The sequence below is a fragment of the Anopheles ziemanni genome, chromosome X, assembly GCF_943734765.1.
Source record: "Anopheles ziemanni chromosome X, idAnoZiCoDA_A2_x.2, whole genome shotgun sequence".
In the NCBI taxonomy this organism is placed as follows: Eukaryota; Metazoa; Arthropoda; class Insecta; order Diptera; family Culicidae; genus Anopheles; species Anopheles ziemanni.
In genome coordinates, this window is record NC_080707.1 from 18,024,978 (window position 1) to 18,037,871 (window position 12,894).

Consider the following 12,894-nt stretch of genomic DNA (forward strand, 5'->3'; position numbering starts at 1 on the left):
CAATAATCATCAGCTACAAATAATGACAACCGAGTAAACACAAAGTCGTACAAAAAACGGATCTTAGGAAAATATGAATTGTATAATTTGAATGTACTTATTGTGGATGCAAAGTAAACATATTCTTTTGCCGCCGGATTCTTTACGAGTTTCACGCAGCTGGGAATTTTTAAAACGACGAAGAGTAAAATGTGATCGAGAAAGTCTAATAACAGTCTATGAATATGTCGCCTAGTATTGAACACCTCATACAATAGTTTCAACGCCAACTCGATCAAATTGTTGAAATTTTATAAGTTCTTTTTTAATTTTGCTCCGAAAATTTTCTTACTTGCCAGATCAGCTGGCTGTCCGGATTTGTCCGTACTATGCTGACTCCTACTTTAGTGGGATAACTCCTACTTTAGTGGCCTCTCTCTGAAGATACTTACTGTGACCGAAAGAAAGTATATAATAGATTTCTGGTCATCCGTTCGTAATACCGGAGAGTGCGAGACTCGAGATTTGGTTAGATCTAATAAAAATTGTCGATATCTGAGCAAACATATATCCATACTGAGCGTTTCCAATCGCTTTTCAGAAGATGTGCAGACTTGTTGTGACATTTATTCGACAAAACATCACGTTGATGAAGTGTTCCAATTCTGATTTGATTTGGAGCAATCATAAAACATGGAAGCAGACTTAACATGCTTAGTTTAGGTTTGCTTGAAAAGTTCTTAAAGGAAGTAGTTTTTAATGTTGTTAAACAGTGTAAAGATCTTTTGCAAGTGAACTTATTTTGTTTAAAAATCGAACATAAATATTATACATTTATGTTTATGTATCTTCATTGTCGGTAGCTTAGAAGAATACGATTAAAAGCAGAATGTTTGATGACTTCAACATTATGATAGGCTATTCCAGTTGGGTTTCAAATGTAGGTGATCCAAACTTGAAACAACATTTATGTCATGCCATACTGTGTTTGGATGAGCTTTGCGCTGAGAAAAGAATTCAATCTTTTCACCCACTTACGTGCAAGGATCATAGATTGCGGTTAAGTTTGCTTCAATCTAAATAGTAATACTGAGACAAAAAAAAACATGCAAAACGAACAGTTTAAACATAGAGAGTTTTGTGCAACAAATCCTGTTCCAACCCCATATTGTAGCACCTAAGATCCAGAGCACACATAAAACATGTTTTTTTAATATGATCTTCATTTGTCACAAGACATGAAAGCAGTGATGAATGCAAAATTTACAATATTCTTTCATCAAGAAACGATTTCCCACAACAGTTGTTGTTACAAATACCAAAGCAGCATATTTTTTGCCACACGTAAATTCAGTGTGAAGCGACGACATCGGATCGAGATTGGTTAATCGCAACCGTACAATCTTCTATATTTCATTTCATTTTGCAGTGCAGCTTCTGGTTTTCTTTAGCAGAACATTCCAGAACATTTTTGCTCAGAACTCCTGATTTTTAAAAGAAAGGATGTAACAAGTGCTGACCTGCCTGTCGTACACTAAACGTTGATGAATATGAATTACCTTTATTCGCCATAAAAACTACTGATGCGTAAATAATTAAAAACGAAATGGAAATTGTGCATAAACATGTAGCGCATCTAGCCGCCGTACAAAAGTAAACAAAGATTTTTAGCCGCGAGTGCGGCGGCTGTGCCAACGGAGATGCTCTTCATTTCTCCCTCACACACGTGGATGGGTACCAATCGCGTGTTGGCGGGAAAATTTAAAGGGGCGCGTGCGTGAGCGCTTCGACACATCAAGCGGCCAACTTATCATCTAGCCGACACACAAAAGGCTACCTATAGATGGCGCTGATACCAACCGGTTGAACTTTTAGCGTTGAAAGTTTAATTTTAAAATTAAGCTTATCGCACTTCCTTTTTGTCATGTTTCTAGCGCTGTAATTGGCTTATCGCTTGGTACCACTGCCATTTTGTTCCCACGACCAATATTGATTGCCAATGAAGAGAAATTTTGTTTTTTACTCCAAATAACCGGAGATAATAAAGTAGATACAAGTACAATCGACATTGAAATAAATGTTTTCATCTGCTATGTTAAGCTGATTTGAATAAGGAGGCAGTTTAGTTTTCATTTCACTCTACTGCCTAAGTTTGTCGCTATTCTACTGCAATATGTCTTTTAATGCATATATTGGAAAAAAATGCATACAATTCGTTACAATTCGTTTCCATTGACGTGAGATGAATTAAAATTGATAGCTCGATTTGATCGGATTAATTCGATTGAAGTCCATGCTGAGGCTGAAAGACTTTCTCCGCGCAGAATCGAGGAAGAATTCACTTGTATCATTTTATCTTTCTCTATATTTTAAAGTAGTAATAAAATCAGTCGGGTCAACCTATGCCGACCGAAAATCTACCGATCGATCATCTCTTGGTCTCCTTACGATAACAACGGTAGATATAAGTACCGTCATGTCTGGTGAGCGGATATGCTGCCAACCTTGCCCACTAGCTACCGTTTACTAGGTATACATTTATGATTAACATTCTTCGATATAGCTACATATATCTCTATTTTAATCTCGTTTTTGAGCTAACTGTCTTTGTTCATACTTGATCTAAAACTGGTGATTAAATTATTTGATCTAACAATTGAAAAAAAGAAATACATATTTTATTTTTTTTTAAAAGACCAATGAGGCGTCACCTTTTTCAATGAATGTTCAACTTCAAAACGATAATTTTCTCATTATCACTATTATAAAAAAACTGCCTCTGTTGCTTGATCGTTGTTTTTTGTTGTGCTATCAAAATTGACGTTTGATAGATAACGCACAGCAGAGATAACGATCAAGTAACGGTTCGATGATAAGCTGGGTCCCGCAAAATCCCGGTAGATGGCACGAGATTGGAGAAAGAGAAGGAACGATCGCTCGCACTCTACCGTCCGGCTGACCACAGGTCGTTGCTACCGGGTTGCACCGGCGTCAGCTGATTGGGTAAATGACCTGTGGTGAAGCCGAAAAGTTCGGTTGCAGTGGGGGCGATCGTTCTTTCGCTATCAGACCGCCAAGAAGTGCAGTGTGAATTTTTTAAACGACAAATAAAATTCGTCGCTTCAAGAAATTACTGTTTTATCTTTTGGCGGGAGAAAGAAAGCGCCTTGCCGCACCAGGTGCAGCAATATTAAAAAATTCACATTTTTTGCGATTCACAATTATTGCAATTCCGCGAGTGAAGTTCAACAGGAACGGTTCAAATCGAAGAAGAAAAGTAACATACGCAATTCAAACTAAAACTGTGTTAACACTGTGTTATTCTTTTGTTTCTTCTGGTAACCCAAATTGAACATTCTTATCATGGTAAGTTTCTGCAGTTCAATTCTTGGATACTTTTGCACACTTTTGTGATGCGCGTACTTTTTTTTGTGCGCAGAGTAACATGTATGTGATGATGTGATGAAAATCACACCCTTGTTGAATCAAACACATTGCACACACTATTTAATTGAAAAGGTGTTGCTGAATAAAAAGATGAAAAAAAAAGATGTTGTATGATACCTACAAGCATCATATGCTACCACAAATGCACAGCACAATAAACTGTGTGTGGTACCACAGTACGGCACACCAAAGAATGTTACTTGAACAAAGGGCACAAAAACATGCAACACATTTACCATGAAATTTATAAAATTTCAATGTAGAATAAACCAAACATTTGCAATACGGAATCAAAATTAAATAGAACTTTAAAATTAACGTTTGGCAGAGCGAACAAAAATTGTAGTCTTTTATTGGTTTATTTCCAAACTGCGTGATTTTAACCTTACGCGCTCTATTTATAAATTCAGTCCAGTGTCGATGGACGACCTAAGAAACAATTGATCTTTACGATCCCAGTAACCAGCCAGGTAATCACTGAAGATCCCTTTTTTGGTGTTTACATTATTGATCATGTCGATCGGTATTTTCTGAACCGAATTGGCAGGAAGTGTTAGGAACGAAAAGTGTTTCTAACAACATTAAAATATACCTGAATCCATTGCTCATTTTTCAATAACAATGATGGACACATAGTCCAAACCTTATTTGGCATAGCAGTAAGAAAGCACTTGCTAGCAGAAAATTCGCAAAACGTGCCGCACTTTTACATGCCGAACTATTTGTAAATACAAAGACTGGTACGGAATTATTTTCTTATTTAATCTATTCTGCATTTGCATATTTTTCATTAGTTTCCCATTCACAACATCATCAACGTTTTATCAACACAAAGTAGGAGGCGCATGGATTAGTAAGACCGTTATGTTCAAACCAATTAGTTTTTTTAAACTGAACCGATCTGACCGGTTGAAGCAGTTTTCTTGCGGAAGGTGAAAACTGGCCGCCGTGCTTTAACTTTCATAAAAGTTGCTTGTGTGGTACACAATTTTCTGTCTTGCTCTAGCGCACGGGCTAGTGCGGAAGGTTCGTTTGGTTGCATACTTTGCGGAGTTAACTAAGGACTGTTGCATACATCGCGGTGTTAATTTGGCCGGTTACCTTTCTCGAGCAGCGGCTGCGTTTTGCTAAGGCGGCTGCAAAATGACGTCACACATACCATATGTTTACGTTTTGCTACCACCGACAGGGATCATGTCATTATGATCAACGCTTAAGTAAGCATTCGAAAAAAATTCTTTTGATTTTAGAATTGCATTCCATCATGAGATTTCTAAATGTCGTCTTAAATTTGATTTTAAAAGCAAAATGATATTATGCTGAAGACAAACCAATATAATTCGATTAAACTCATTTCAATTCTTGCTGCTCATTAAATCATATGTCATTCTATGTTTCAAAAACACGTTTCTTAATTTTGTACGTACGACACGGTTTCATCAACATGCGGTAAACATATTTTCTATAAAAAAAAATCATATTTTCATTGGAACACAGCTTAAAATTTTCTAATGGCGTTTTCATTCAATTAATAGCTTGTTCCGAGGAATAACGTTAGAATTAAACAAAACAGAAAAATTTTAACGACTTTCCATGCAAAACCGGAATACGCTAGCAACTTTCTGTTGAAAGCTAAATAAAGAGTAGCATTTCTTTTAAATTCAGAACAAGAATGACAACTGTATGATTTAAGTTGAATCCGCCGTGGACAAAACAGTAAACCAACTACATTTGTTTATATGTTTGACCAAATATTATTTAAAGCCAGTCGACGACAAGTGGGAAAAAATCCCTGGTACTTTATGTTCCTTTTGAAGCTTTTTCCAGTATATTTTGAATGTTCTGGGGCCCGTTAAGTCCCATAGAACGCCATATCGTGGCTGAAAACCAGCGAGCACAAAGTCGTTGTTTTTCCTGACAAGACTTGTGGCGTCTGGAGAAGTGTATAGTGTGCAGTTCATTTCGTAATTAAGCAACTTTATCAGAAAACAATCATAAAGAGTATGATTCAGTGGTTTGGACATACCCGGCCACAGTAAATCATGCGCAAATAGCATCGGAGGAATTAAACGGGTCAAAAATAATTTAAATACCCCACATTTCTAACCCTCCGCATGCATCTCAACTACAACCAATCGAAAACCCATGAACAGCACCCTAAGGTAGGACCTATTCCAACATTCTAAAGTCCAAACGGAGAAGCATTTGATCGTGAATGCCACACAACAGCTGAAAAAACTCCTACATGAATGATTTTGTCGGCTATGGCTAAAGTTTCAGCCAAGGACCGTAAGGCTTTCTTAGTGGGCGTCGAAATATTTTTTGAAAGTACTAAAAAGATGAAACTATACAACAAAATTTACTTCATTCACTTAGCTTAGTTAACTTTTTTCTTTTCGCAAATGAAAATTTGTCTATTTTTTTAATGCAAACGTTACATCAGTTCCGTGTTCTTCAATTATAGTATAATATGATCCCAACAGTAAACTGGTGAAGATAAAACATCATCAAACTAAAAGTAAAAAGCTATGTGAAAATTTGTTTAGTTTCTTGCGTATAGGTCAAAAAGCCATGTCAAAATAGATGATGGCTTTTCACGGGTAGCAATTATTTCAAGTTCAACTGTATTTGATCTGCTGATCAGTCATGGCAAGAATTTGCGAGATCTACATATTGACATTCAATAAATCTTAGGAGTAAATTAGGAGTTATGCAAACACCATGCCACACTTTTCTGATCTATGTTCATCAAAACGTTTGGAATGATCCAACTAAAAAATTTGAGATAGGCGTAAATGAATTATTGATACCATTGCCGAAAACATTTGACGAAAACACAATATTTTACTTGTGTAATATGGCCGATGAGCTTCATATCCGCAAATAGTTCATATACAAGGAACCTGAACAATAACTGGGCTGACAATCGAAATATTTGTACGTTTTTGTTTTTTTTTCGATTTAATAGATTGGTCCTGCACAAGTTTCACAAAGTTCACAATATGAAGATTTTGAGCCTCAAAATCCAAACACTTTCCAGATAGTTGAGATCATATTTCAAATCTTAAATGACAATAAGTTTTTTGCAACATTTTCCGTTCATGTTTTACCAGATGAAAGTCATAGGCCCGCGCGGCGCACAAGCACGACTCATACATTCGTCGACCTCAATTCTTAGGGAATGGCGCGAGTTGAACGCAAAATTTACTGTCAGTCCTTAACATGGTGGGTAATGTATAAACTATGTGAATTTTTCGTTGTCAGATTGATAAATACTGGCTGAAAGGAAATGCTAAGCTGATAGCAGCTATACCAACGAATCCTTGTAAATCAGATTATAAATACTTTTGAGTTTGGGTAATGAGTTTCACTGTAGAATATAAAAGAATTTAAATATATTCATATTGGCTTTAAGAAATATTGATAATACAAAAACATTTATGGAATACAATCTCATCGATAATTTATGACGAAAATTGAAACATTCATGGATTGATTGTATTCATTTTTAATTTGCACACTAATAATACACACATGTAACCATTCTAAGGCATTTATGAAAAGGATTGAGAGTTGAAAAAAGAACATCAAAATTTATTTGATTTAAACTTGTACCATATTTACCCAACTTAAAACAAATAAAATATGTTAGCCAAGCTAGGTTAGAATACGTTTTAACCAACAAAGTCAATTTGAAAATCTATGTCACTGCCATCTAGTGGCGTGCGCAGTGAATGCGCGGCTAATTTAGAAATAACCGATTCAGCAAAGACACAGATTTGCATACAATGCGGCTATTTAATAATGTCGCTCACTTCCAGCTCGAATTCTGCTCGAAGTCGCTCAGCGCCGCACTCGTGAGAGGGGGGGGACATCATACTTTGTTTTTACCTATAATACTACAAAAACTACCCGTGTAGGCGGTTAAATAAAAAAGCAAATTTTAAAACAAAAAAAAAATTCACCAGAAAAATAAATTTTTTGATGGGCTAAAGCGGTTAAAAAATAATAAGAAGCGAAAAATTAACACAGAATAACATTTTTACATTTTTTTAAATAAATTTTTCCACGGTCAACAGCTCTTTTCAGTATATCGGATGGGTTGAGGCAGTAGGTAAATATATCGGTCGATATAAAAAAAATGTTTCGTTCGCGATGCAAATTAAAGACTTTTTTAACCTTCAGATCTACAACCGCCTACCTGGGTAAGTTTTCCCCTTTTATTTTGCAATTACTTCGAATTGAACAGTTATATCGAATCGAAATTCCTGGAATGCCTCAAGCAACATGTTCTCTATCATTCTGCCGAAAACCGACTTTTTATTTTTATTCTAAGTATTTTTTTACACCATTTTTCGATTTATACCCCTTAAATCTACAACCGCCTACCCGGGTAGGTCATACGTTTTGTACGAGAGTTTATATTTTTCTGTACCAAGACAAACCACCAGTAGGTGAAAGGAGGTGCCCCTCGGGTTTTTCTTTTTATATTTATATTGAAAACAATCCAAATTTATCTAAGACACACTATGAAAGACTGTTTTACTCCTCGAACTCCTCGAACAATTAGTAATGAGATAAACTCAAAGACGATCTACAAATATGCAAATTATGCTACATTTTGGACCACACAGCGGCATCGAAAGCATTCTAGGTGAACTTTCATCATTTGCTACACAAAATAATAATTTTTTAATTGCAAGAAAATCATGATGCAACGGGTTGAATTAAATACAAAAGAAACTGTTATCGTTTGAAACAAAACGATCGAATTTATGTATATGAGCTAAGTTTTAAAATGTTAAGGCTTAAATATCAGATGTAACAATGTATAATGTAGAATTTCCTTCAGATATGCCACTGAATTTACTGAGGAACATGAACATTTCCAAAACGTAAAATTTAATAGAAAAATATTTCTACATCTTTGAAACTTCAATTTATAAGCAAAAATGTTGAAGGCACCAAGAAGTTACTTCACCAGAAACTTAAGAAATATAAACAAACACAATAACTTATGGAAAATGTATGGTTTACAGAGTTGGCGATTGTAGATCTATGGGATAAAATATATTTGAATGAAAAAATTACTTACTTATCGAATTTTTAATATTATCATTTGAATGGGATGTGTTAGAAAACATTCTTAAGTATCATTACTGAAAATTTCAACTCACTACGGCATCTAGAACAAAAGATGTTAGCTTTGAAGCACAGCAAAATGCAAACCCCCATACAAAACGTATGGCCTACCCGGGTAGGCGGTCGTATGTTAACGTAGGTATTTTTGGTCGTAGACCTGAAGGTTAACAACTGCTCGATTTTTTCCCCACGATTTGTACGGTAGCCATGGCAATTGTACACGCGTTTTTACGGGTTGATAAATTTGATGCGTTGCGATATCATTCCGTCATTACTGTCATTATATCGGTCGATATGTTTATCGACCGGTTGTTAAGTTGGTTCGCGATAGGTACCATTGTTTGTTTAAGTTTGTTTTCTCAGTGAATTTCAAATGTGGAAGCGCGAAACTCACTCAGGGTGCATAAAATACGTAGCTAAACAAATATCATGCATTACTACCTCAAAATTCAATAAAAAATTTTAGCCGAGTTTGCGCCCCAATGTGATACATATTTCCACATACTCTCCTACCTCTGTCGCGCTTGGTTTGCGGGATTGTTTTGCCAAACTGGGCTACTTTTGAAACGGGACGTCGCGCTGCAGTGTGGACCCCGAGTATGTTGTTCAGCGCCTGTCAGGCGACCTCGCGCTGTAGTGAATCTGTCAGATGGGATTCGAATCTTGAGTTTCTGCCAAACTGGATTCGAGTCTTTGAAATTCGTCTAGGGATCGAATCTTCGAATCTTCCTAGTCCCGATTCTGCCAACACTAGTTCATCTGTCATTCGGCATTTCAGCGCCATTTGGAATCGGGAACTCGAAGCTTATTGTGTTGCCGAAAATCGTTTTCAATTATGTCTGATCCCACGTGCTTCAAATTTACCACGACTAATAACAGTTTTACGTTAGACAATGGGAAAGATGCTCGTTCGTTGCTGCAAACATTCGGACCAACGTACCAGGTTTTCGTTGCACCCTACGCCCCTGACGTTGTGAACGTGAAATACAAGAAAGCGAGGTAAGATCGTTGATCGATGCGGCTAACCTTACTTAGTTGATACTACAAAAGATTTACACGGAATTATTCACAGTTCTGCCAAGAATGCGAAGAGGGCATTGGCGGATGATCCAAGCGTTGTTTCTATAGAACCAATGGACAACTGGCCCTTTCATAAACGAAGAGTCCGCACCTTGTCGAGTGAGAAGGTTTGTATTTCCGAAGAATTGAAACTATGGTAATCTTGCTTATTTTGTACTTTGTTTTTTATTCATGCTAGAAATCAAAATCCAGCTCAAAATCGTCTGATCCCGTGTCGCGAGATCGCACCATGAGGGAAGATTTGCTGGACGGATGCGTGAAATGCCGTAAGATTGATGCGGGTTTCATGTGCGGCATTTGTTTTGCTTCGTACTGCAGCCAACAATGCCGCGATGCTGATTTTGCCAAACATCGCAAAATCTGTATGGCGTAAGTAATGGAAACCACCTTCCAATCTAATTTCCGATTTATGTGTATTTCTCTTAAAATGTTAACGTGATTGTTTAAAGTGAATAATAACACAGTTCGAAGTCACGCAAATGGAGGTTTGGGTAGTGAAGTAGGAAAGCCTAATCTCCAAGAACACCAAAAACCCGACACAACTAAACTGTGGTTTGCTAGCTGAATTCCCCACTTTCACAAATCGTTTGCATTCAGGAAATAATTGTTACTGTTGCAAATCGTTTTACGCGAAAGTAATTTTTGGTCGCTTGTGGATGCACCACAAATTTAGTGCTTTATTTGGCGATCGATTTGCAACTTGAATGGAGCCTTCCTTTACAATTCTCCCGCTTTTATACTCCTACCTTGGGTAGGCGTAATCCTTAATCGGTGTAATCGGTGTAACTACACCGTAGTTTGCGCCGGCTTGTTTCCATTCGTGACAATTACCATTTTCTTAGTTGTGTGGGATTCTATGGACATTGGAAACTTTTTAAAAATATGTTGTAATGTTTCTCATTGCCAGACCCTTGTTAATAAAACATCGACCGCACCCAAGTTTGTACTCCGATGGAGCTGCTAATGTGGCCGTGTCGAATGGTCCCAAGAGAAACCCGACGACAGAGAAACGCGTACCGCAAAAAATATCGAAAACGAGCCACAAGTAAAGCAGCAGCCGCAGCAAGAGCAACTCCAAAAAGCAAAACCGGATTTGGAAGAGCTACAGAACAAACCGCAAGCTCCGATTCCTCCGGAAAAAACGTCGAATCGTGCTGCCGTGCCGGAGAATACAAAGAAAGCGGTGCAACAGCAACAACAACAGCGAGAGCAGAACCAGGGGCCCAATCCTACAAAAGCATCCAATGCTTCTCCGCAACAACTATCCTCGACGCTATTGAAGAGAATGCAAAATAAGGCAGCGACGACGAAGCGGACCATTGCGTTCGATCCTTTCCCGCCGGTTGGCAGCAAGGTGGCCATTTCGTCCGTTTCGAAGAAATGGCTGCACATTCACGAGGTGTACGGTGGGAATGATGATCCGTTCCTGAGTTGCATAACGCGTTGCATGAAGCATGCGGATGAGATAGATGAGGAACTGCTGCAACCACCGCAAGAGGGTGACATTGTGTTCGCTCCGTTTGACGGTTATTTCTACCGTGCCGTCGTCACGAAGGTCGAGGGATACAATGGTACCGTGGTGTTCCCTGATTTTGGAAACTTGGTAACCCTCCCTTGGCGCCAGATGAAGGAAATTCGCGACGCTTCTGTGAAGTATGCCAACTGCCTATCGCATGCCGTTGCCCTTCGTGAAGGAGCGCCGTTTACAAAGGCTGTGGAACATTTCCTCAACGAGCTGGTCGAGGCGCACCAGTTTGAGTTAATGCTTGTGGAGGACGGTCCCACGTCGGGTGTTAAAACGGTGGAGTTGCGTCACGTCGAGTCACAGTATCTTTTGGGCGCCAAAGTGCGTTCCATGACAACCCCACGGCAGTGAAAACGATCAAGCTCGAGGCAACGGATCCTGCAACGTACAAACCCGTTTACGAAAGTGAGGTAAGTTATTCCTTTTTTTCAATTACCTCTAGAATGTGCCTACTTATTGTCGGGTCTGCTGATAATTAATACTGTCCTTGATAATACAAGTCGCAAGAGATGCATCGTGATAATACAAGTCGCTTTCTATTTTAGTTCGATGAAGCTTCCTTCCGGTCTGACATTCAATAGCACGAGGAACAAGAGCTCGTTATAGTGGAAGCGTCCGAGTTTGCCACCAGCCATAAGGTTGAAGCAATCTTGGCCACTTCGGAAATTTTCAATTGGATCGGAACGAGTACTTAGGAGAGCCCGAACATATCTATGGATGTTTGGTAAACTACGAAGGCTTCTGGATCCGGGCGGTCAAGCTAACTGCGAACTGTGGAAATCAATTTTTTTTGATAGACTTGGGACTCTTCTCCCAGCTTGACAAATCGTGGTCCAAGCGCCGATACCCCCCAGGGCTCACAAGGAAGCTTTTCTGTTCGGAATATCATATAGAAAGTAAGTGGTGATCTCTCATTCAGATTCTTTAACCTGAAGGTATACTTTATGGAATAATTTTTCGTTCTTATCTGTTTGTTTTAGATACTGGATTTCTTTATGAAGGTTAAAGCAAAGGCGTACTTTGATGAAGAATCTGAACTATTTCGTGTGAAAATCATTTCTATCATTAAACGTTAAACGCAGAAAACGTAAAGCATTCTAGTGACATAGATGATTTGATGAAGAATCTGAACTATTTCGTATGAAAATCATTTCAATCATTAAACGTTAAACGCAGAAATTGTAAAGCATTTTAATGACATAATTTTCTTTGTTTCTAATTTTTGTCGTTAAACTTTAAATTTGATTCATTTACATAGAATTTAATATTTGCTCCAAATTTGATTACAAATTTAATTTTTGCAAGAATCTTCCATCTTTCTTTTTTCAAATCTAATGCACCCCGTGAAGGTTCGTTAGTAAGGATGTTAAATGAAATAACTATTAAACTTCTAAATTTAATTTAATTATAAATTAACTAAAGAACTTCATAAGTATTACGCGATTATAGCACGGCGCAAACAACAGCGCTGCAACTATTGACTATTGACAAATATGGTTTATGCTATGCTAAACACTTCAATCATGTAGCAGCAGCGAAAATCGAAGGGAATGAAGTAAGTAATTTAACTTTATTCTTATTTCTCTATAACATTGCTTAGAATTAACAAAAGTTTAAATTGTTTCTTTTAGCTCTGTTAGCACACTTCAGACAAACTTTTGGCGGCTTTCGGTAAGTAGGATTTTTGAATGTTGATTAATTTTATAAGGAGCGAAAATTTG